This window comes from Portunus trituberculatus, chromosome 37, assembly GCF_017591435.1.
Source record: "Portunus trituberculatus isolate SZX2019 chromosome 37, ASM1759143v1, whole genome shotgun sequence".
Taxonomy (NCBI): Eukaryota; Metazoa; Arthropoda; class Malacostraca; order Decapoda; family Portunidae; genus Portunus; species Portunus trituberculatus.
The window spans coordinates 32,021,228-32,048,727 of record NC_059291.1 but is presented as its reverse complement, the minus strand read 5'-3'; the positions used below and the strand labels follow the sequence as shown (position 1 = coordinate 32,048,727).

The 27,500-nt window shown below is 39.6% G+C and overlaps 1 long non-coding RNA gene across 1 annotated transcript in view; it reads left to right on the top strand.

The window, feature by feature from the left end:
- The window catches only part of LOC123514038, a 208,787-nt gene that overhangs the window by 151,841 nt on the left and 29,446 nt on the right, over positions 1-27,500 (top strand). The window contains exon 3 of the long non-coding RNA XR_006677502.1: positions 7,933-8,011. This is a non-coding gene — a long non-coding RNA (uncharacterized LOC123514038). The remainder of the gene's footprint in view (positions 1-7,932; positions 8,012-27,500) is intronic.

Genomic DNA, 27,500 nt, shown 5'->3' with positions numbered 1-27,500 from the left:
ATTCGAATCCGGCCCTCTCGATTGTGAGTCGATCGTGCTAACCACTACACTACGCGGTGTGTGTGTGTGTGTGTGTGTGTGTGTGTGTGTGTGTGTGTGTGTGTGTAAGTGAGATAATGGAGGGCGTCGGGGTCATGGTTAGAAGGAAATGGTATTATGAACATGAGAGAGAGAGAGAGAGAGAGAGACAGACAGACAGACAGACAGACAGACAGACAGACAGACAGACAGACAGACAGACAGAGACAGAGAGACAGAAATTAATAAAACAGGTAAGACAGACAGCGAGCCAGATAAAACAAAAGGAAAAAATAAATAAAAAAATAGCAGACACCTTCAAGACAGATACAAGCACACACACACACACACACACACACACACACACACACACACACACACACACACACACACACACACACACACACACACACACACACACACACACACACACACACACACACACTTAAAGACTGACGAGCAGCAATGTGTGGGGGAGAGAGGGTTGCGAGGTGGGTGTCCCTTAGTGAATGCGGGTGAGTGGCTTGTCGTCGTCCGGGAAGGGGCGGGAGCTCGGCGGGGGACCTCCCACCCGGGGCGAGAGATAGACGGCTCGGGCGAGGGAAAAGAGGAGAGGGGGAGGGAGAGGGAGGGAGAAAAAAGGAAAGGATTGCGAAGGGAAGTGGTACGCGGGAGAGGAAAGGAGAGGTCTATGTCTGCGAGGAGACAGGAGGAAATGGACGGGGAGAGGTTGGGAAGAGTGATAATAGACGGAAGAGAAACAGAGGCGAGTGAGTTAAGCCACAGGACACCGTTGCTAAATGTTTCGTTAAAGGAGACTCTTATGTTCAGTTTCCTCTCCAGCCTGTCATTTCTTTCTTAATGTATGGCCGGGTTACTTTTTTCTTTATTGTTCGTTTTTTTTTTTTCTCTTCCTAGTAATATTACAGACTCACAAATAAAGGTCATACTTTCAGCATTTTTTTTTTTTTTTTTTTTGTTCTATGGATCACGTTTTCTTTTTCTCAGCTGAAAGAGTAAAAGTAGTTAGATTTTATTTTTCTTTTTCCTCTATGTGTACTCAATCGTCAGCAGAATTCACATTAAAAAAAATTGTAATGTGAAGAATGAAAATAATGTCGCCTTTTTATACTGTAGTGAAATTAATTTAGTGGGGTTTTTTATAATCCATAACTTCTCTTTTTCAGTCCGGGTTGTAAAGTCTAGTACAAAAAAAAAGAAAAAAGTGGGCTTCAAAAGTTACTGTTTTCAAAAAGGTTTCTATGGAACACTCACAAAAAGAAAATGAAGAATCGAAATATGTCGCTTCTGAAAAAAAAAAAGAAACATCAAACGAACTGGAAAAAAAATACTAAAAAGATAAAAAAAAAATCTGCTTCCTACACATAAGATTTTCCTTTCTCCATTTCCTCCATCCCTCCATCCATCCTTTCCCTTCCCTTCCTTTCCTTCTCTCACCACATTCTTCCTTCCTCCTTTTCTTGTCCTTGGGCCACAAACTGTCAAGGTGCATCGAAAGGGAAAGATACATCCTAACTAATCTCTCTCTCTCTCTCTCTCTCTCTCTCTCTCTCTCTCTCTCTCTCTCTCTCTCTCTCTCTCTCTCTCTCTCTCTCTCTCTCTCGCTCCCCATTATGACTTTTAATATATAATGGTAATGACTTATTCTCCACCCCTTACCGCAATTACTCCCCAGTGCTGAACAGAGGCAGGCCAATATTGACTCCATAAGAAGCCCCAAACTGGCAATTCTCCCTTCCCTTCTCTGTGTTTCCCCTCACGCCCTCTCTTCGTCTCATGTTCGTTATTACATGAAAAATGCACATGATCAATAATTGTGCCATGTGTGTGTGTGTGTGTGTGTGTGTGGTACTCCAGCACTGACCAGCATACAGTCCAGACGTCTCTCGCTTCGCTCAGCACAGCCTGACTGCTAGCCTGCCAACGTTCTGGACTTAGTCTCCACACGGCTATACGGACTTTGTTTTTGCATACCGTCCCTGACACTTTGTGGACTTAGTCTCCACACGGCTCTGTGGACATAGTCTCTACACATCGAGACACTTTTTCGCCAACCAGTGCACATGTGTACCGGGGCTATCCCACCTCGATCTTGTGGTTGAGACCTCACCCTTGTGCATTGGTTATAACAACTGGGATTTTTTTTTTCCTATTATAGACTTTTCCTGCTACCTAGGGTTTGGAAAACTTTACCACTAGTGGCCCGTACGGCGTTCGCGGGATCTGCCCTCCGAGCTGAGGCCACTTGGTATCACTTTCCTCTCACTAGATATTCGCAGGCCTTTTCCTGTCCTATCCTCTTCCTTAATCATGTTTTTCGCCCATTAGCTGGGCTGGCCGTGGTACGAAGGTGAACTCTCTGGGCTTGCTTCAGGGAGGCCCCTTAGAGGGGTGCTTATAGGAAGCGGCTGGTCTGGGGCAATAGGGTGATAGGTAAGTCTCTCCGGAGGCAGCTCGCCCTACCTTCGACGCCTATTAGTAGGCGGGGGTCATTGGAGGAGTAGCTGTAGGCAGTCTTCCCTAGGTAGCTGCGGTTTCTGCTCTTGAGCAGTCTTGTTTTTTAGGTCTCCTGGGCCTGGTTAGCTCTGGATTGACGTGCATCGGACTCAGGAGATCGAATAGCGATCAGCCTTTGTCCGGGGCAGTCTAGTTCATGGCTATCTTGGACCTCACATAAACACTGACACTTTACACATATTTACACATGTTGTTTTACGGAAAAAATGGCAAGGCTAAAAATCAAAGCTGAACAATCAAATGAGCCTAAAAAAATCATATCTGCTGGGAATCCTCTCTAAAAATGTCATTTTTATCACCAAGTTCATCACACTCAATGATGGCTTTGTCATAATAACATCAGAAGACGACCAAGACAAGCTCTTCCAGGAAAATGTAAAGAAGGAACTAGAACATAACAATTTCTTTCCGACAATACCACCCGAACTCAAGGCTAAAAGATCAGTGATATTTTTCAACGTGGATCCACACATCTACAATAACACACAAGACGACATCATAGAAGAGCTATGTAAACACAACAACTGGCTGAACAATAATATCGATTCAGTCTTCAAGTTCCCAAATAACAAGAACTTAAAAATAACGTTCTCTCAAGCAATTTTTGCAGTAAAATCACAAGAACATGGTCTAAAACTCTTTCATATGAAAATACCGAAACACCAGATACACCAAGAAAAATACTACAACATAAAAACATGCTTCAGATGCTACCAAATTGATAACCATACAACAAATTGCTGCCCCAAAAGTACGGAATACAAAATATGCTCAGAATGCGCAAATATAGGCCACACTTAGAAAGAATGCAACTGTGAGGACAAAAAGTGCATAAACTGTGGCGGAAACCACCGAGCGCTTTCTATGAAATGCCCTGAGAGGAAAAGTGCCATAAAAACCAAGAGACAAGAAGAGAGACTAAAAAATAGCAACACATATGCTCAGACAACAAATATCAACACTTCCAATTCCACTCAAATCACAGCAAATATGCAGATAGACAAAGAAGCCCACCTAAAAATCTACTCATGTATGATCCACGCGCACCTGATGAATGTAGCGGAACCGGGATGCTTTGAGTCTGAACTTAAGGCTACATTAGAAGTTAACAATCTGCTAGCTATCAATATTCCAAGGGCACCCAACTCCACGAAACTACTATCAACAATGACAGAAATGGAAAGCAATGACAGAAACACAACTGTTATGGATGCAGCTGAAAAACAAACACACACTAGATCTAATAAACCATCTAATGCCCAAACCTACGCACACAACCAAAAACACAAAAGGACTCTTCACAGCAGTGATATTCAATTAAAAATATTCTCAAAAGAGAGCACAGGTTGGCCACAAAACATGCTAATACATGAGCTTATAACTGGAATAGACGAAGGCGATTTCAAATACACTTATAGCGAAACAACACTAGAGCCCCATGATATTCTAGACCTGATTAGAAAAGGAGATATCATACTAGAAGCATGCTGGGTCACAGCGGACGAAAGTAGTTTTCGAAAAATAAGGAATGGCCAAATAACTGAAAGAACACCACCCCCAAGAGACACACGCAGAAACAGAAAACACTCCAGGTAATCTTAACTCAAGTAAAGCAAAAGTAAAACATATTATGGCTGTAACTAAACTCAAAATCATTCAGCACAACGTGCAGCAATGGGCAAATAGAAGAATTTCACTCTCAAATACATACAGAGAAATAGATCCCGATGTTATATTAATCAACAGCCACTGCATGTCTGAAAACTCACAAATGAAAATTCCAGGGTTTAATATCAACAAAAAGAACACCCTGAACAATCCAGCAGACGGCACTGCAATAGCCATAAAGAAAAACATTGAGTATAAATTACTAGATGAGTTTATATCAGATCTTATTGCAGTAGAAATTTCCACATCCACAGGAAAAATTATCATTGCAACATTATACCAACCTCCATCCAGAGACTTCATTCCGCTCCCTGATTTCTTAAGTCTTTTCAGACGTAATTATCCAGTATACTTGATTGGCGACCTAAATGCTAACCATTCACTTCTTGGGTATCAACACACTAACACCAAAGGACGACAAATAAGCAGGTTAATTCAATACAGAACACTTCAACACATTGGTCCCTACTTCCCTACCTTCTACACACAAAGACGTGGCGCCACACCAGACACCATTCTTACAAACTACGGGACCTATCATAACACACACATTACCCAAGGATCACTGACCACAAGTGATCATATTCCGATTATCTTCACTGTGTCGACCTCACCTATACTCATTCCAGCTACACCAAGACTGAACTTTAGGGCAGCGGACTGGGACAAGTTTAAAGACCACATAAATGGTAATCTTCTAGTTAACAACCTTGACAAGGAAACCATAGAAAAAATTGATGAAGCAGTTGAGAACTGGCACTGCACAATAGAAGATGCCATACATCAAACAATTCCGCTTACCTGGTTTAGATGCCTTCCTTCTTCTAATTTTAGTGACACCACCAAAATAATAAGGATTTTATTTATAGAATTACAAAAACACTCTTCAATCCATGGATGGAACCTAGAAACCTTCAAATACTACAAAAACTTACAAACAATTTTACAAGAAACTCTTATTAGAGAACACAATGAGAGTTGGTTAAAACTCATAAAAGATACGTCTGACACATACAAAGACCCAAAAATATTCTGGGACAAAATAAGAATAATAACAGGTAATATCTCCCCTGAACCAAACTATATAAAAAACAAAAACAACGTAAAAGTCTACACAAACGAAGGAAAAGAAGAGGTCCACAGAGACCATTGGGAAAAAAAAATATTCCGGGAAGAGAATGAACACGAGGATGCTGATGCGGAATTCGTCTTTGAATATTTACATAACAATTTTGAAAGATCTTACCCTTATAACCACTCTGACCTCTCAAGACTTGGGACATGCGTTACAGACAACTTAATCACAAAAGAGGAAGCGTTAAAAATAATAACAAAAAACTAAAAAAGACAAGTCCCGGAGAAAGCGGTATAAACAAAACTATACTTGCAAAGCTCCCTGAATCTGCAACAACACGACTAACTAACATCTACAACAGTGCCCTCTCCGCTGGATATTTTCCAGATAGATGGAAAAAAGCTACAATCAGACTGATACCAAAAGCAGACAAATCTCCACATTTACCCCAAAACTACATACCAATCTCATTACTTGAAGTCCCTGGTAAAATATTTGAGCGCATTATTAACAATAGATTAAAAACTATTTAGAATTCAGCAATTTATATAACGTGAATCAATTTGGTTTTTGAACAGGGAGAGGTACAACTCATGCATTAACACTCATAACAGAACAAATTGCACAATTTAAAGCAGATGGGGGGCAATGCCAAATGATACTTCAGGATGTATCAAAAGATTTTGACAAAGTGTGGCACTGTGGGTTAAAATACAAAATACAACAACTAAGACTACCAACAACTATAGAAAAATTCTTAAGTGACTTTATCACAGATCGCACAGCCTCAATAAGAATCAATAACTACATTGGACCAGCATTTAATCTCAACTGTGGAGTGCCTCAGGGCAGCGTTTTAGCGCCAACAATGTACACAATATACACCAACGATTTAAAAGAATCAGACAGGAACCTAATCGTTAGCTATGCAGATGACATAACCCAAATCATAGGATATTCAGGAAAATCGAAAAACATGATTAATTTACAAACAGCCAGAGAAATCAACAAAATCAATAACTACGAGAAAACTTGGAGAATAAAAAATAATCTAAACAAATTCACACCAATCCATCTAGGAGCCAGGAAGACAATCCCGTTAAATGTAAATGATGATCTAATTGAATTCAAAACTAATGGTAAATGTTTGGGTTTACATATAACTTCCACAGGCTATTACAAACACATAGAAACAAGACGTATCAAAGCAACTGCTTCCTTAAATAAACTTTACAAGTTACACAACATGCCTGAAAACATAAAAAATATACCTAGTCAAAGCACTAATTCTCCCTATTTTAGACTACCCACCAATTCCCATACACTCAATGAGTAAGTCCCAAATTAGTAATCTACAAAAAAATACAAAATAAAGCACTTAGATTTGCAACGAACCAAAAATACCCATATACGATGAATACAATAGAGATACACACACATACCAACACTACACCAGTAAATATAAGGCTTCACAACAGAGCCCAAGAAATATGGAAGAGACTAGAAGATCTAGAAAATCCAGTCTACCAGAAACTCGTAGAAAACCAAAACAATATAGTAAAATATCACAGAGACTATCCTAGTAGCCTCTTTTTATCCCACACAAACCCACATCCAACGTTTCATTGATCTATCCTAGGCGGTCCGATCAACATCCTTCAAATTAATACTATCCTTCATATTTCCTCTCCACGCTTACTCTTTCTCTAAGGAAGCAGGCAAGTTGGCAGTCCAATCTCACTGCTCCGCGCCCTGAGTTGCCGGGCCGGATGGGGCGTCAACGCGGTAGTGAGAGGCATGGAGGCTTCCCGCGGGCGTCTTCCTCCCCCTGGCAAGGGGTGGTGGCGCCCAGCTCTGTCCGCTTAACATCTGGCAGTGGGGGGAGGGATGTGGAGCTGGGGCAACTTCAGAACGTCTGTTAAAAGAAATAGGACAAAATACACCTGTAAATATATGTCATATACCACTGGCATATGTCGCTAAACCTAGTGTGTTTGATACCTTGTTAAATTTTCTTGTTAGGACAGACGTGTTTTGTCAGTGGAAAAAAAAAAAATAAATAAATAAAAAAAAAAAAATATATATATATATATATATATATATATATATATATATATATATATATATATATATATATATATATATATATATATATATATATATATATATATATATATATATTCACATAAGAAGATATACTTACCTAAACTTACCTGGGGAATCCTTACTTACCTGTACACTATTGACCAGTTCACCTGAAAAAAAAAAAAAAATAAATAAATAAAAAAATAAATAAATAAATAAATAAATAAATAAATAAATAAATAAAATAAATAATAAAATTAAATTAAACAACCTTTTAGGTTGGGTAACAAAACCTAATACCCACGGCCTGACATTTATGAGCAGTTCCAAACATAACTCCAAAAACAGCAACGTGGTTTGCCCACACACTTTCATCTCTTACCTTACTTCATTACTTTCTAACTATATCCTTCTCCTGTACCCACCCTTACTTCGCTTCACCACACTTTTCTTTAACAAAGCAAAGCAAAGTTGCACTTGTAATATTTTGTAGATCCTTTTGAGTTTCCTTCCCCATGATTCAGTTTTCCTTTCTCATTCTCTCGCAGGCTAACCTTCCATCGTAGCACCTCTCCTGGCGCCACCCTTGTCCCTGGAGCCTAGCGGACACCTGAAGGCTCAACACAGGTAAATATGCTCAGCCAACACCCGCCTCTTGTCTCTGTTTGCTTCGCCGATACTCACACTGCGCTCCGTATTGATTTCCTGCTCCTCTGGCTTTTGACGTATTTTAGTCCCTTGCATGTATGTATGTGTTTATGTATGTATGTATGTATGTATGTATGTATGTATGTATTCAGGGGTGTCATTGTGAGTGTGTGTGTGTGTGTGTGTGTGTGTGTGTGTGTTGTGTGTGTGTGTTGGTGTACTTAGATAACTTTACCTTATGTTGTATATGTAAAGTAGGTATATATAATTTTCTTTTTTTCATATTTCGCTTCCTTTCATTATGTCTCAAGTTTGATTTCCTTTTCATTTTTGTTTTCTATTTTTAGTTGTTATTTCGTATTTTCACCCTTATGGTTTACTTGCCTAAGACTGATTACTTGCATCTGTGTTGTATTAAGTCACCATCTAGAGAGAGAGAGAGAGAGAGAGAGAGGAAGAGAGGGTGTGTGTGTGTGTGTGTGTGTGTGTGTGTGTGTGTGTGTGTGTGTGTGTGTGTGTGTGTGTGTGTGTCAGCCCTCGTATCATTACCATAATCACCTGTGACCCCATTGCAGCCGTGTGTCGCGTGAGCTTTGTAGGGACACTCAAGTTTAAAACATGTCGAAGTGTTGCGTGTAATTGGGGCCGCGTTCATTCACACACTCCACGCGGCGCTGTTGTTTCTTTCATTGGAAATTTCTCTATTCGCCCTGCTTAATTTGATCTCAGTACTGAAAAGACACGTGCGCTGTATCACTCCTTGGTTCCAACAGTGTTCCTTTCACACGGTTGAGTGATACTATTTATATATTAACTTACTTTTTTTATTTTACAATGTAGGTGTTTGTCTCGTCTAGTTTTATTTGTGATGAAGAGAGAGCGAAAGAAAAAAAAATGCGTCGTGGTAAATGTGACTCTTTGCAGTTTTCTTTTTCTTTCATTGTGTATAGAAAAGGACGCCGCTCTAAAGACACATTTTCTTATTGGCAGTGATGAAACTGAATAAAAGCATTAGTGTATCAGAGTGAAAGTACACTTCACTTGCATCAGGCTGGGGACATAATTAAAAGCAATAATGAGGTGTCCTGGCCATGTCCAGGAAAGAGTTGCGGACCTCCAGGGAGGGAGAATGCTGGAGATGGATACAAGAGGCAGCAAGACACGCACACTAAGTAGGTTTTTTGATGCTGTAAACGAAATCATTAAAGTTTTGTAACAGAGAGGAGGCAAAGATTCAGTAAAACGAGGAAAAACATGATCGTACATTCACAGAAAAAAAAGACCTGGACATATCTCCATTCTCGTTACTTTTGTGTGCAGTTACTGAAAATTAATGCACTCAAATGTGTATTACGTTAAATGTTACCAAGGCAAGAAAAATTAATTTCAAATTGAGACGGATTGTGTATCAAAAAGTTGTTTCGAATAATTTTTAAACACATTATGTGAAGAAACTTTTCTTTTTACAAAATGTACGGTCCTGAATAATTGATATACCAGCCTTAGTTATTGTTTTTATAATATTTTCAACTGAATTGTCAAATATCTTTCTCGATGCACGGTAGACACAAATCCATCGGTAATAAAGAAAATGTTTTCGATAAGATATATATGTACATATATCTGTGTGTGTGTGTGTGTGTGTGTGTGTGTGTGTGTGTGTGTGTGTGTGTGTGTGTGTGTGTGTGTGTGTGTGTGTGTGTGTGTGTGTGTGTGTGTATGTGTGAGACTGTTTCATTTCTATAGTACATCATTATGTCTAATTATTAACGATTGAGTCCTTTAAAATGCATATGATTAATTGCTTAAAGTTATTGCCTTCATTTATTAATGTTTTGACAATCTTGAACATAATCAACACCAGCCAGAAACCTATTCAGTTGTTTGGCTAATGACATTTCCTTGTTTGTATCGGACAGTGTGTGTGTGTGTGTGTGTGTGTGTGTGTGTGTGTGTGTGTGTGTGTGTGTGTGTGTGTGTGTGTGTGTGTGTGTGTGTGTGTATGTGCACTGCAACCAGTAGTCAGGTTTGGTGAGCGTCTGCCTGCCTGTCTATATTTTCCAGTCCCCTTATATCTAATTATTTCATGCAGGTCCAGTATATTAATTCCAGTCGGGAAACAACAAAGATGCAACTCTCTCTCTCTCTCTCTCTCTCTCTCTCTCTCTCTCTCTCTCTCTCTCTCTCTCTCTCTCTCTCTCTCTCTCTCTCTCTCTCTCTCTCTCTCTCTCTCTCTCTCTCTCTCTCTCTCTCTCTCTCTCTCTCTCTCTCTCTCTCTCTCTCTCTCTCTTCTCTCTCCTCCCTCCTCTTTCTCTCCTTTCAAACCTCTTACCTTTCCTACCCGTTGCCACTTCTACCTTTTACCTCCAGTCCTCTCTCTTCTCTCTTTAGCTCCCTTTTCCTCCTCTCACTCTACCTCTCTCTTTACCAATACTTAGATCACAGCAACTTCAAAAACACGACCTCCACCAGCGCTAGGAGAAGCACTCGTCCATAAACGAGGGATTCAAGAGCGTTTCCTCCCGTCAACTTTTGGACAACTTTCAAGCTTAGGAACAAACACTGAGATAAAAGACAAACAGATATATATATACAGATAGATTTACGAGTAGATAGATTAATAGACGGAGAGAAAAGGAAGGAAGTGAGCATCAAGAGGGAAAAGGAGAGGAGGAGCAGGAGGAGGAAGAGAGGAGGACAGAGAAATTAGGAGGGACATAGAGAGAGAGAGAGAGAGAGAGAGAGAGAGAGAGAGAGAGAGAGAGAGAGAGAGAGAGAAACGATGTAGTTCAATCAGATTTTCCTCCTAACTCCTGCGGCGTTTTACAGGAGTTCAGTGCGCAAACCCCTTTGGGAACACCTGTCTGCCCTCCCCCATTAAATATTCTCTCTCTCTCTCTCTCTCTCTCTCTCTCTCTCTCTCTCTCTCTCTCTCTCTCTCTCTCTCTCTCTCAAGCAGTAATTGGTGCCTCTAGCTGCGCCTGTTGAGTCCAGCGCAGCGTGTTATTGTCTGAAGCGGTCGAGGTGTCGCGCTTAACTAACGCAAAGGTGGACAGGTACGCGGGAGACGGGGCGACACAGCACAGGGAAGAGACACTTTGCTACTGGACAGGCGAAAGAGGGAGAGAGGGGGAGAGAGGGAGACAGGGAGAGGGATGAATTGGCGCAGCATTGGAGAGGATGGTTTTGGTAGAGAAGCGGGAGACGAATTGGCGTGGTATTAGGAGAGACGTTTTGGAATGAAAGCTAAAGGCGGTTCAAGGAGGCCAGTGAGAATTGGAGTAGCGTGGCATGGCATTAGGCAGGACGTGGTGATTTATGTATATGGTGCAGGAGCGAGGATGGAAGGGAACGGACGAGCGGTGGTGGGCGAAGGGCAAAATTACATTGCATTACATTAGGGTACGGATTCTCAAATGTCTCGCCGCCGAATCACGCTTACTTGGAGCTGCGTGTGGTGAAGGTTACTGTGGTTTTGAGAGGCGTTTTCGTGATTTTCTTATTTTGTTTTAAGCAAGAAAAGAAGCTGGCCAGGGGCAACAAAATATGAAAAAAAGTCCACTTGATTACCAGTTTTCTAAAAAAGTCATGGAGTTAGCCAAAAGTCTGGGACAAATGTTGTGAAACCTCCCTTTTAAAAGAAGTCATCGCTGGAAGCAGGGAGGATTCCACACCACCAGTGAGGGAAAGGAAACATAAGGAGAATTCATATTACTATCTTTGGTCTCTAAAAATACAATGCTGTCCTTTCTCGGCTCCAGTGTTGTTCGAGGGTACGAGCGTGATACTTGTTACGTAAAGGATAAAGCAAAAGGTATTGAAGGTGCATAGATTTCTGATAAGGAAAAAAAGAATGATGGTTTAGAAGCGGAGCTGGAAGTGGAAGGGAAGGTAGAGGAGTCATAGGAAGTGAGGGGAGAATACCATTACGTTAGAACGATACGTTTCTGATGGAACGAAAAAAAAGAAAAAAGACTTCATGTTCGGAAAGGAATTACCAACTGGACGTGGCAATCAGTCAAAGCGAGTGAGTAAAGTGTGAGTTACGTATCACTTAGACAAAAAGTAGAGGAAGACGCAAAAAAGAGAAAAATGCTTGAAATACCGTAGCAAGGTATTTATGAAGGAAGAAAGATGTGTAAGATAAAAGTGGCACCAGGTATGTGGAGTGAGTACCCGGGAAGTTATTAACCGCTAGAATGAGGGGATTAAAGGGAGTTGTGAGGTGTTGGTGCAGGAGGAGTAGATTGGTGCGCCGGAGAGAAGGGATGGGAGTGGCAGGAGGAGGGCGGCGGGGAGGAGGCAGAAGGACGGGCGGCACCAGCTAGAGAGTAATTAAAATGAAGTGAAAGGGCGAGGGGGCGCGGAGGTGAAGGGACGGCGAAGAGCTGCGGGCTGGCGGGCTGGCGGGAGGGTGTTGATTGGGGGAAGAGCTGATGGCCGTGGACAGCTTATTGATTAGAAAGTTTGGGGAGTGAAAAATATTAGTGGCAACAGATTTCCACGATACGTAGTAGATTACACACACACACACACACACACACACACACACACACACACACACACACACACACACAGTAATTTTCACTGGAGTATTGTAGGGAAATTTACTACACAAAAAAAAAAAGAAAATTGTTTACATTATCATTATCAATTTTATTATTATTATTATTATTATTATTATTATTATTATTATTATTATTATTATCATTTTCATTATTATTATCATTTTCATTATTATTGTTATCAATATTGTTATTAATATTGTTATTATTATTATTATCATTATTATTATTATTATTATTATCATTATTATTGTTATCATTATTATTATCATCAAATTATTTGGTATGTACTGTACATGTTTGAAAATTATTGTGCTCAACGTTTGAATATTATCATTCTTCCAGAGAGAGAGAGAGAGAGAGAGAGAGAGTGTGTGTGTGTGTGTGTTATTTAATGCATTTTGTCTCTAACCTTCAGAAAATACGAGAAAGATTAGATTTAGATTTTTCTCTTTCTCTTCGATTGATTATTCCCGCTTTGTTTCTGTGTCAGTTGGCTGCTGCTTTTCTCCACTCTATTTCCAGTAATTGTGCAGAAATCCTCACTTGATTTTCATTATTTTTTTTTTATTTTGAGACGTGTTTGTTACTTCACTTTTTCTCGTTTGGTATGTTCTGTACTTGTATCTATTCGTTATTCATTAATGTCACTGATTCTGGTGAGGCAAAACTTTATTCGTGACAGTTGTGACATTTGTTTTCTGGCATGCAGATTCTTTTGCTCGTATGTTTTGTTTGCATTAGTCGTGTTGATTGTTCCTTTACCATTGTTCTTTGTTTAAATGTGAGTGATTATCTCTCTCTCTCTCTCTCTCTCTCTCTCTCTCTCTCTCTCTCTCTCTCTCTCTCTCTCTCTCTCTCTTTCGCACCTCAACACGTTTTCTTCGCATGCGCAAATCGTATGATGCCGTCTCCATGGTAACCTACATCTGACAATTCAAGAAGCCCGTACTGCTACCTTCTACAGTATTACTCGTATATCTACCACCACCAGCTCCACATCTAAAATATTGTGCATTATATATAGATATACACTATAACTACGAGGTAGCAATGTCTTCTGAAGACCTGCCACATCCAACATTGCAGGTGCACAACGAATCACAGATACAACGACCTGAACCATCCTTACAGTTTCCAACTAAAGAGTTTTTGAATGCAAATATTCATAAATCAGACCTACAGAAGCGATGTCGCGAGCTTGGTATAAACAACGTTTGGGTCAATAAATATCAGCTTATCGATATGATAATGGCTCATACACCAAATGCCAGCCAGAACAATGATAAAAGTGTTAATACTCCTCCTCCACCCGAGACACCGTCACTCCAGCCTGGCACTCCGAATCCAAATCCTACTCCTGAGTCTGACAAAACTATAATGCAGACTACGGCTCCTCCCGCCTCACCCCATGATCCAAACTCTCCCGTCTCATCGTGCGATACTCTTGCCCCTCAAGTCTTATTACACGCCATGGATCGCCCAACTTCTAGTGAACCACTACAGACGATCGGAGATGAAACCGAGGAACAGTGTTTGGTTCAGCTGCGGCAAGAAACACCAAGGACGGAGACTAAGAAGCGGAGTTTAGAAGAGACGGTTATGTGTCTAGAACAAAACATGAAGAAAATAATGAACAAATTACACACAAAAGATTTGGAAATTGAAGTGTTAAATGCTGAAGTGAAAACAGCATACAGTAGAGATCCTCACTCAACGTATAAGTGATCTTGAGAAAAGAACAAATGACGACGCCCCACTTCTTGAGCCCACCTCAACCCCAACCACTAACACCATGCCACTAAAGAAGAGGTCCCTCCTGTTGGGGGACACCAACTTGCAACAAATGCTGCCATCAGACCTGGAAGACTGCTCGATAAGAACCCAGTGTGGACCTGCTAAGATGTTGGGTGACAGAAAAGCTAAATTGGATCCCATCTAAGTGTTACATATATGCTGGCTTGTATGACCTCATGAGTGATATGGACCCAGTTGTTATATTAGATAATATTACTGCACTGGTAGGTGATTTTAAAGAAAAAAAATAATGAAATGCAAATATTTGTAAGCCAACTAGCACCGACGACTGTCTCAGATGAGTTTCAAGCCAAAATTGCAGATTTCAATGAACACTTAAATAGTTGGGATAAATCTAATGAAATACCAATAATAATGACTGACTTAGCGTTTAAATTAGGAACTGGTGAAGTAGATGATATGTGTTTCGACTTAGATAGGGAGGCTTCTAGTTGCATTTTAAATAGATATGGGGTTGTTAGACTTCTCTCTACCATAAGCAAACAGTGTCCCACCTTCAAGCTTTCTTCAAATTGGAATAGCATTAGGAGAAGTGTTGTTGTGCACCCTGATATGAACCATAGGAAGAATGTTGAAACATTACCCATCATTAGACATAACAGTACTGGTGGAATAAACTCTTACACAAGCGGACACAATGTAACATCTCACAATCTTAATGTAAAGGGTCATACTTTTAAGGGCACAGGCCGCAAGGTTTCACCCACTCCTAATACGGCCATTCAGTCAACTAGTAATGCAGCAGTAGCAAGCACACACATGTTATCTCGTGCATCTTCTCATAATTTTGTACGAGATTATAGAGGAAGACAGAATAGGGTGAGACCAGGATGTTTTAATTGTGGCGAGTTTAACCACCAACAAGCACAGTGCCGTTTTGATTTTGAACTGAGATGCCAGTCATGTAAACAAACAGCTAGGACACAAAAGTCGACTATGTCAACATTATAATACATACTAGGAAGTAGGCGACGAAGATAATGCCGATAGTTCTAGCACTGCAAGGTTAAAGGATTTCCTGACTATCGAACATATTAACGCACAAAGTATACTAGGAAATATGCCAGAACTAGAATTGTTGATAGAGGAAAGAGATTGTGTGTCTGCGAGACGTGGCTCCTTCCTGAAACACCTGATGAATTTGTTAATCTTAAGGGCTATAATATTTACAGATGTGATAAAGGACGTGGTGGGGGAGTCTGCTTATATGTGAAGAATGTTTTTAATGTCACTCCTATTCATAGGAACATTTGTAAACCTGCCGGTGTAGAGGATGTGTGGGTGACGGTGCAGTGCCGAAAGTTGCCATCTATCATTGTCGGCTGTCTGTACCGCCACCCAAAGGCAACCATTGAAACATTTGAGTACATCCATGACATTTTTAGATCGATGTGGTTAACTAATAAGAATTAGGGGATTTTAATGGTGATTTTATATCTGTTAACAGTAATCTTAAGAATACTTTTGTCTCAGGTAATTGAAAAGCCAACTAGAATAACTTCTCATAGTGCCACCTTACTGGATGTCATAATCACCAACAATTCTGAATCCATACTTAGTTCAGAAGTTGTTCCATGTCCTATTGCTGATCACGATTTAGTAACAGCTATGATAAACTTACGCAAGCCCAAACGTCAACCCGCAGCAACCAAGACCATTCGTCACTTGGCTAGCTACTCCTCAGCCTCTTTTCTTAGTTTGTTAGATAATGAAAGTCATACATTGCAACAAATATTTCAAACAGACAATGTAAATAAACAAGTATCTATCTTCACTGACACCTTTCAGCGATGCTTAAATGCATGTGCTCCATTTGTCACTAAAACCATCAGAAGACCTTATGCTCCTTGGATTAGCGATGATCTAAAATCAGTGATGAATGAACGGAACAGTAAACAAAAGGAGTTAAAACGTGATCGGCTCAACAATACACTACAAATCGAATATAAGAATCTTAAAGCGCAAGTTAAAGGAATGATCAGTACAGCGAGGTGGGAGTATTATAACAAAGAATTCAATGACAAGCGAGGAGATATAGCAGCCACGTGGCGAGTGGTTCATCAAATTTTCCCTGGCAAGTCAAAGGACAATAATTGTGTCCCTTCTGGGAGTAGAGTGGACGAGTTAAACACCTATTTTGCTAATGTAGGCAACAAAACTTTTATAAAGACACAAAAAAGTTTGACTGCAGATAATGTAACTCTCCATAATGCCATTGCTACTTATAATTCGCATCGCTTTAGACCACAGCCTATACGCTAGCACTGTAATCCTCACTATTAAACACCTTAAAGACACAAATTCTTATGGGGTTGATGGTATACCACTTCGATTTTTGAAAGATGCTTTACCTGTTATAACTCCATATCTCACTTGTATTATAAACACCTCAATTGTTACAGGCATTTTCCCTACAACAATTTTATCTAAAGTTCTTGAGAAAATTTTAGCCGAGCAACTAGTTAACTTTCTTGAATCTCGAAAACTACTCAGTAATACACAAGATGGTTTTAGATCAGGACTGTCAACAGTAACAGCACTAACCAAAGTCGTAATGGATATTTATGAAAGCATAGATAACAAGATTTCTCTACTAACCTTATGTGACTTGTCGAAAGCTTTTGACAGCGTAAGCCACAGCATTTTGTTGAAAAAGCTATATGATATTGGCATTGATTCCTTTTGGTTTAAAGACTATTTAGCACACAGAACTCAGTGTGTTCGTGTTGGAGAAAACATTTCCTCAAAATTAAAAGTGTCTTTTGGAGTTCCTCAGGGGTCAATACTTGGGTCTATCTTATTTACGATCTATGTTAATGACCTTGCCACTCATATCAATGACTGCCAGCTAGTACAATACGCTGATGACACTCAGTTCATTCATTCAGATTCGATCGATAATTTAAATGAACTAATCAGACGAACAGAAGAAACTCTGAATAAAATAATAAGCTATTTTAATAATAATGGTCTCCTACTAAATGCCAAGAAGACACAGTGTATGTTCATTGGATCAAGAGCTCTATTGTCTAGAATACCAAATAACACCATAATACATGTTAATGATGCACAGATTAAGCCAAGTGATTCTGTTAAGAACTTGGGAGTTTATTTCGACAAGTACATGCTTTTTTGACAACCACATTACTGAGTTAGCCAAGAAAACTTTTGCGATACTTATGTATATTAATCGCATAAGAAACTTGTTTAGTACTAAGGCCAGAACAACTGTGATACAGACACTCGTCCTTAGCTTGATTAACTACGGCATGACGGTGTGGGGCACCACCAATAAAACTCAGCTAAAAAGAGTACAAAAAATACTAAATTTTTCTGCCAAAGTGGCTGTGGGTAATAGATCTAAGTATGACCATGCTTCTCCTATTTTAAATGAATTAAGATGGCTACAAATTAGCAAAAAATGTGATTACGAGCAATGTGTTTTTATGTTCAATATTCTAAAAAAAGAAATATCCTAGTTGGCTTGTCACCTTTCCAAGTGTGAATGATGTAAACCAGACAAACACGAGGCAACACAATCTACTGTATATACCCAGAACTAGCACTGACAACGGCCAGTGATCTATTTCTGTAAAAGGTCCGCGATTATGGAACGCCTTGCCCTTGTGTATAAAAGATATAGGAAATGTGTTCACGTTTAAAAGAAGACTTATAAACTTCCTTCTGAGTAACGACCTTCAGCTTTAATTGTGACACCACTAGTACTTCTCTTTCTATGTGGCAATTTTATGATTAGTGTTCTTATGTTTTACTGTGTTTTAGTCTCATATTTTGAATTTTATGATGTTTTAGTAATAGTTTTACTGCTAGTTTTACTGCTAATGTTGTCTTTTATACGATAGTTTATTAGCATGATGTTTTTCTTTTATCGTATTTTAGTGTTATTACATGAATTTTACTGTCTTAATAATCTTTTATAATTATGACACTTCATCGTTATTCTTAATTTTAGCTATATCTGTATCTTGCTACGAGAATGTCACAATGTACACCTGTAACAATAACCATTGTTAACAATGGAATAACACAATAAATTATAAATTCTATTTCTAAATTCTCTCTCTCTCTCTCTCTCTCTCTCTCTCTCTCTCTCTCTCTCTCTCTCTCTCTCTCTCTCTCTCTCTCTCTCTCTCTCTCTTCTCTCTCTCTCTCTCTCTCTCTCTCTCTCTCTCTCTCTCTCTCTCTCTCTCTCTCTCTCTCTCTCTCTCTCTCTCTCTCTCTCTCTCTCTCTCTCTCTCTCTCTCTCTCTCTCTCTCTCTCTCTCTCTCTCTCTCTCTCTCTCTCTCTCTCTCTCTCTCTCTCTCTCTCTCTCTCTCTCTCTCTCTCTCTCTCTCTCTCTCTCTCTCTCTCTCTCTCTCTCTCTCTCTCTCTCTCTCTCTCTCTCTCTCTCTCTCTCTCTCTCTCTCTCTCTCTCTCTCTCTCTCTCTCTCTCTCTCTCTCTCTCTCTCTCTCTCTCTCTCTCTCTCTCACTAACATCACAATAATCGTAGTACGTGTATAGGAAGGCAAAACTTAAATCAACAACAGGAAAAGGCAAACGAGAGATCCATGAAGTTGTTGTGCGAAGAAAAACGCAGCAGAGCGAACCTAAGATGTACGAGTAAAATTAATCCTGGTAATAAAAACACCAGAGAGCTTATTTATTTTCATAGCGTGTATATGTATAATCAATAAATATTTTGAAGGTGAAAAGGCAAGTAATGGAATGTTGAATACATTGGTTCGTTTTTCTCTAGAACAGTAGTTTTCATCAAATCATGCATGTGTTTGCATTATGAACGCGGACATTTAGCTATTAATGCAAGAGCTGCTTCGCATAAAAGGTGCAAAGTTAATCTCTTCCTATTAAAATAGATATGAGAGACAAAAGCATCCCAGAGTTTGTTGAGCTCTCTCTTTGTTCGGAAAGTAACTTGAATAAAATTTATAAGTAGGTGGCTCAGAATTCATAAGTATTAAGAATTCTGATGTTGAAACGCTCAGTGATACATGAATGATAACATGAAGTTGTTATAAAGAAAATCAAACAGAATTTTTCATTTTTCCACGGACTCTGTAAAAGCTCTTCTTAATGTATTTATGTACGTTTTACGTTTCCAGACTTTTACTTGAAGAAAGATAATGAAAGCCGTCGCAGTATAATTTTCACCCTTGATTGATTTAATAATGAGAAAATGGTATAAGCGAGACAGTCGGAGGGAGGGAATGCTTCGCCGTGTACCTGCCTAAAGAAAAAGAAGAGCATCACATTTACCCAATCACTCATGAAAATAACATACAAAATAACCACAAATCTCCACTTACTCGTGAATCATGTGGGGCGAAAACCAGCACAATAAAACTAATGTGACACAAGAACAATATTTTTACCACATCTTATACAAAACATGACAACACACCCGTCACAGCTTCCCTATTATCGAGCACCTGAGAGGCTAACCGTCCCGTAAAACATTCTTCCAATCGGCTGGAAAGCATATTGAGCCACGACAAGCAAACACGTCATACTAAAGAAGGGCAGTTCTACCACTTACATGTTTGTCTTCAATGGGGTAAGCAAGGCGAGAGGGTGTGGCGGGAGTGTATCTGGGGTGCGGTAGGAGTGTGATGGAGGGATGGGGGTGGTGGGAGGTGAATGTAGTGGGAGCATCCTTGTATTAAAATCACGTTAATGTTAATCTAAGCTAGAAATAAATCCCTCATTAGCATTACGCCTAACAATAGCGACAGAGAGGACAGAAGTAGAGGATAAGAGAGAGAGAGAGAGAGAGAGAGAGAGAGAGAGAGAGAGAGAGAGAGAGAGAGAGAGAATAGACAAACATACAATTCCAAGAAAGAATATGAAAAAAAACAGAGAAAAGGAAGGAAATAGTAAGTTTGAAAGGGAGAGGAAGTGAGAAAGGAAAATCAAGGCAAAGGGTAAATGGTTGATAACTAGAAAGAGAGAAAGAAAAAGAAAGAAAAAAAGAAAGAAAGAAAGAAGGGGATACCAACTTAGTGAATATTTCTTCTCTTTTTTGTTGTTTATCCGTGTTGTTATCCCCTCCCAACATTTTCTTTCTTTTCCTTCAATTTACTGTCCATTTATCCATTATCCTTTCCTTTCTCTCTTCTTCTCCCTTTTCTACTTTCTACTCATTCCCTCTCTTTCTCTTTTTACTTCACTGGAAAGAAAAGAAAAATAAAAAGACAAAAAATGACAAAAATGGAAAGGAAGGAAGGGATAGAGGTGAGAAGGGAAAAGGAACAAGGGAGAGGAGAGAGAGAGGAGAAACAGCAACTGGAAAAGGAAGAGAGAGGGAAGAATAACAGAGGAAAAATTGAATAGAGAAGGGACAGATGAGAGGAGAATAGAAGAGGAAGAAGTAAAACAGAGAGAGGAGAGAGGGGAAAAAAAGAAAAGGAAGAAGAAAAAGAAAAAGGGAAGGCAAAAGAGAAGAATGGAGAGAAACAAGTAAAAGAAAAAGAGAGAGGAAAAATAGAAAAGGAATAAGTAAAAGAAAAGAAGAGAGGAAAAAGAATAAAAGAGGAAAAAGTAAAAGAAAAAGAGAGAGGGAAAAAAGAATGGAAGAGGAAGAAGTAAGAGGAAACGAGAGAGGAGAGGGAAGAATGTGATGTGTAGTGGGGGGGGAGGAAAGTAAGGGGAAACTGGTCAGGGGAGAGATGAGGATGAAAAAAAAGTAATGGAAAAAAGGTAAGGGGAAAGGGAGTAGAAATGGGTAAAGGGGAAAAGGGGAGAGGTAAAAATGGGAAGAGAATGGGTGAGGTAAGGGAGAAGTGGACAAAACACAGAGGAGGGAGGGAGCGCTGCTGAGTTAAAATACAGAGAAAACGCAATTTGAAAGCTGGCATTTTATAGAGTACTACGGTGGAGTAGGTTACTGCTGGCAATTACATCGACTCTTTTATACGTATTTTCTTTTTGTGTGTGTGTGTGTGTGTGTGTGTGTGTGTGTGTGCCGGGGTGGGCGTGTGGGTGGTTGGATGGGTGAGAGAGAGAGAGAGAGAGAGAGAGAGAGAGAGAGAGAGAGAGAGAGAGAGACAGAGATAGTCAGATATATGTATAGGAAAACTGATAGAGAGAGTGATACACCCTCCTTTTCCAACACACACACACACACACACACACACACACACACACACACACACACACACACACACACACACACTACAGGCACGGAAGCCAAAATGACAGACGGACATATGGCGGGCAGGGACGCGACAAATAACTCTTCTGATGAAAATGATATGCAGGTGCAGGATTTCCCAGGCTAATGTAGACTCCGATTCCATCTTGCTGTTCTCACCCGAAACTCCCCCAGCCAATGGAAAGCTAATGAATAAATACACAATACTTTCGCCTTAAACATGCCTCTACCAGAATCATATCCGTGAGATTTTTGTGTTGTGCATTCATGTGAGATTGACATTTTTCTTTTATATGCAGCCAATGGAAAAATTGAGTGTTGTTCTATCATTCATAAAGAAGAAATAACATCCGTAATATCAATACAGGTTCATATAATTTAGTGAGGTATAGGAAACTTGTCCATATATATATATATATATATATATATATATATATATATATATATATATATATATATATATATATATATATATATATATATATATATATATATATATATATATATATATATATATATATATATATATATATATATATATATATATATATATATATATATATATTAGATAAATTTCAACCAAAAGACGTCATGCCACAGAGAATGAATTGATGATTTAGTACTTATTAACAAGCCTCAGTGTTACAAAAACTGAATTCACTGTGGTATGTATTTATCAATATGTGAGTTTTAACAAGAATATTAACCTTTTCAGTATCATGACGCGTTTCCATATTCATTCTGCTTACTGTTTGGTGATTGTTTGCAGCTTCAGAAACTACGTGGGGATTAAGATGGTGAAGACTGTGGCCATTCATCTTTTGACCTCATGGACCCTTCCTAATGTTTATTTATATTAGGAAAGATTCATGAGGCTAGAAGAGGAATGGTCAGTCTTCGCCATCTTAATCGTCTAATCACGCCAAAAAATCATGAGAAAAGTGCGTTCCATTAATGAAGAGGTTAATGGTCTTACTTATTAACATTTCGCAGACTTACAGAAAATGAATCGATAGTCGTACTTATGAGCTAAGGACTGTTTGACTTCGTGAAAAAAAAAACTGTAAACATAGTGAAAAAAAAATGCAATATGTATTTTGGCTCTATCATTGCAGTAACTTTTCAATAAACACTAGAAAAGCAAGGAAGAAAATGCTGTAGGTGGGTGGTACCTTCAAGATAATTCAGTATACTGTTTTCACTTGCCATCGCTGCATATCTCTTCTACTTATTTTCCACCTTTTTCTTTTTTTTCTGGATAGAATAAGTGTTAGCAGAATGCCTGTTAATAGGGCGAGTAGACATTCACAAAGACAGACCACTGCAATGATATGGACGGTCCGTGCATTATTGCTAGAAGAACTGTAAACTTTCCCAGAGTAACAGTCTCAGGAAGTGTAGATTATATTTTTCAGGTCATTACTTTTGGGGCATTCTTAATCAGTTTGAAGTCTTTATTTTTTCTCTTTCAACAGGCGCACATTACAAGAATAATAGTTGATATGAAATGAGTAAGTTACATTGGGGTTGCTTCCGACTACATGATGAATAACGGCCACCGTCTTTACAGAAGCAATCATCTTTGTAGGCTGTCGTTATTCTTAAATGGGATTCTGACAAAAAGAGAAGAGCATCTTCCATGGAATATGTAAATGGAAGAATTTCGAGTCTTCCCCCTGAGCGCGTGCTCCATGGGGCTTAGGGCTGCAAAGTGTAATGAAAATGTTTCCATTGGGGAAGGCCGGCGGGGAGGCATTGCTGAAGACAGATCCATTCAAAGGTTAAATGTTACAAATGTGAATCATGTTTAGCAACCCCTGGATGATCTGGAACACGACCAGTATGATACCCCAGCTTCCTTGTCCCTGAGAAGAGCTGGAAGTTAATACTTAGATTTCCACAAGGGATAATGCTTATAACTTACTCCATGATTTGTACGATGGATGAATGTTCACGTTTGCTCCAGTTTTGCACACCAGTATTACACGAGGAATAAACAACACGGTTAGTTTGTGAGAGTGAAAATTGTGCTTCAGAATGATCGGGAAAAATTCAGGACAGAACTATGAGCAAGAGGTGAAGTAACACCTTTTCCGCCTTATCGGAACAACAACTGTGGATGGAATCACGGGACGGAGAAAGTCGGACAGTGCAGAAAATAATCATTCCTGTCCGCTCCTGTGAGTCGCTTTCAGGGAAGATTTACTAAATATGACACTTGATTAATATCACTAGAGTTACAAGTCTTGATACATGAATTTCTAAAGGAATTAACCCCTCTAGACCGTGATGACAAATTTCTGATGTGCCGTCATGTCAGCATTCAGACTTCAACTATATTTGATTATATTATCATTATCTTTTTGTTTATCTTTTTACATGGATAGCTTGCGTGTATAGAGTGAACACAGAGAAAGGTAATATGCCATTAGAGGTGAGACGGAAAAATTTGTGCCTGCTATTATGGAATCATCATAAAACAACACGAAGAATGAACATATAGCAACACTTCAGTTAGATTTTACTATACATGCCTAAGTATTTACATTGAACAACACTGTCAAACCTGAAAGAAAAGATGCAGGAGAGTTAAATGAAAGTGAAGAGAGAGAGAGAGAGAGAGAGAGAGAGAGAGAGAGAGAGAGAGAGAGAGAGAGAGAGAATAACTTTTGTACCATTGTCCTTCCTTCATTCATCCTTCCTTGGTAGAATCATGGCAGTGGGCGTCTTTTTACCTACTTATCCTCAACAATTTTAATCTCTTCACACCTTTCCTCTCCTCATCTGCATCCTCCCTGTCCCTCTCCCTCCCTTCTCTCCTCTCCCTTTGCCTCCAAGTTGCTACTATTCTGTATGCTCTTTCATCTTTTTTTTATCCTTTCCAATTGATCAACCCGTCCGCGGGATCAATACCAGGTGAACACGAGACCTGGAGAGGTGTAGTGGGAAGGGAATGTGAGGAGGGAGAGAAGGCGACGCTTTTGTGGGAATTAGGATGAGTGAAGAAGGATGAGATAAAATGAGAGAGAGAGTAAAAATCAATAGAAAAGAACAAGATCATTATTCTCTTTGAGATCGATTCCAGCGAAAGTGCGAAGAGCTGAAGTCAATCTTATGATGATGAAGAATGTAAAGGATTTGATATAAACAGCGAAATTATCAAAGGAAATAGAATGTGCTTTAGTTTTTTTTTTTTCTTCTTTTACTTTTGCTTATTACTAATGTGATGTATTTTTTGTTCGGAGTCAGTCGCGTAAATTTCTACTCTTTTTAGTGCGTTGACAATATCATGGTGTGTTCCTTCTCACTTGTCCCTCCTGCGGTTTGTTTACTGAGGGGAATATTAGACGGAAGGAATAGGAGGAGAATTAGTAGATGGAAAGAAAGTAGGCGAAGTAGTAGTAGAAGTAGTAGTAGTAGAAGAAGAAGAAGAAGAAGAAGAAGAAGAAGAAGAAGAAGAAGAAGAAGAAGAAGAAGAAGAAGAAGAAAAAAAGAAAAAGAAAAAGAGGAAGAGGAGGAGGAGGAGGAGGAGGAGGAGGAGGAGGAGGAGGAGGAGGAGGAGGAGGAGGAGGAGGAGGAGGAGGAGAAAGAGGAAGAGGATGATGAGAGGGAAGGATGTTCACCTCCATTGCCTCGCCTCCCTGTACGTGCACACACCTGACTCATATGATTTGTTTACTTGATACCTTACAAACTCAAATTCAAATTCAAATGGTTTAATTAGCCACATATAATTACAAGGTAGAAGTGTATGGACATAGTGAAATTTCTTGGCTGGGCCCATTAAATGTGTTATTTTTGACAGGCCCCTAATAATATATCCTCACGTATACTGCGTACCCTTCTTACCTTTGTTTTATTTTCCTATTCCTATTCCTCCTCCTCCTCCTCCTCCTCCTCCTCCTCCTCCTCCTCCTCCTCCTCCTCCTCCTCCTCCTCCTCCTCCTCCTCCTCCTCCTCTCCTCCTCCTCCTCCTCCTCCTCCCTCGATGTATTTAATTTCACCCGTAGAAAGATCTAATCTGACTGTTTTTTCGAACCCGGCGCTAAGGATATCAGAAGTATTGCATCCTTTGAGGACATTATGAAGGCTTTCCTTGGAAAACAGGCAACACGCAACTATCAATAATGAAGCGAGTCATTTCCCAGCTAATAGTTAAGCACTTGTTTTGATTACTAGATCATTTGAAACAATCACCAAGTTAAATCGTTTAATTGTACTGAAGTAAACAATCCGTTTCCGAATGACCAAAAATATATTTCGAGCTGAATACATCATCGCTACGTAATTTATATTTGCGTTTTCTGACGTTAACGCAAATTGGAATGTCATCACACTATAGTGCTATTTCATATCATAGGCCAACAATTAGAAATAAATAATTATTATTCGAATTGGAAAAAGTCTCTCACAGCTGAAATAAAAAAATATATATATGCACAGCCGGACTGGGAATGGTTCCATGCGTGCCTCTTAGAGAGTGCAGACCGTCTCCGCCATCACCAAGGCGGCGTTGCCACGGTAAGCGTCCTGCCAACAAGCGGCATTTAAGGCAGCAGGCAACAGACATATGCCGAAACTCCCACTGATTTGTAAAACACTGGATCTGCGGTGCTAGGAACTTATCATTAAAGCCAGCTGTGATTTCACTGAACGTCTCCCTTGTGTCGTACAACACAAGGGGGTAGTTCCAGTATATCCCACCCTCTAAACACAATTCTTCCTTCATATAAAACTACACATGCACCTAGTTACACACACATATGTGTGCGCGCACACACACACACACACACACACACACACACACACACACACACACACACACACACACAGAACATATTCTTGTGCTATATATGATAGAGAGCTATTCTACAAAATGTACGTGAGCCTTCCACCACCTGAATCTGATGTGCTTTATATTTCTTACTGGAATTATGCCAAATCTGTTCTCTATCTAGCCAAAACTTCCTTATTATTTTCTGTATCGTCATCAATATGTTTTGTATTGCACTCATTTACTTTCTCTACGAAGTATACTGTAAATATTCATGCTTCGTTAACCGGTAGCCGTTAACGGTTAAACGATTTTTTTATTTTTTTATTTAACCTTTTATTCTTTTTCTTTATTATTTTGAGAGGTACATTTTCATGCTTGTCCCTCAGTCGAGAGTCCACAGCTTTGCGCGACGCGTGAACGAGGCGCCGGGTACCAGACTGTTTTTCTCTGTTTGTTCACATGTTGCCGTCCCTTGAGAACCACCACCTCCGACGCTCGCCTCGCTCGCGCTGGGCCCGCGGGTCTCCGGAGGCTGCATTTCCAATATACTCAAGCCTAGATCAGGATTGTAGTCAGGGGTGGGGTTAGCACGCGTGGATGTTTATCTGGGAATAGATTTAACACAAATTCCCTTACCCCTTGATGCACCTTTTCTTCCCTTAACCTCCAGTCATTTGTTTCTCTCAGTGACACTGCTTATGTGGCTACACGGGATTATTATTTTTTTCAGAACATGTGTTTTCTTATATTCATTACCGAGGACTGTCTTCTTTAACAGTGTTGATGAGGTTCACCAACACAACAGCTGCTTGGGCTCCACATCATGGTCTTGTTACAGCTAGGCGACGCTCGTCTTTCGTAAATGTAATGGGTTTTTTTTTTCCTATCTTCCCTCTTTTTATCCTATTTTCAATGCAAAACTCGTCGTGTGCATCAGTTTAGTAAAATACAAAAGGCTAATTCTTTCTACTTCAAGAGAAAGAGACGCCTTCCACTTCTCGTGCCTATTTAATTCGTTCGGGACCTGCAGATGGCACCTCCATTGTACTCAAGTCTCGGTCATATTTGGTAAAGAGGTTACCAGGAGTGTCTGTCTCGCTCCGTACAGATTTGAAACCTTTCCAATTGACACGTTTGTC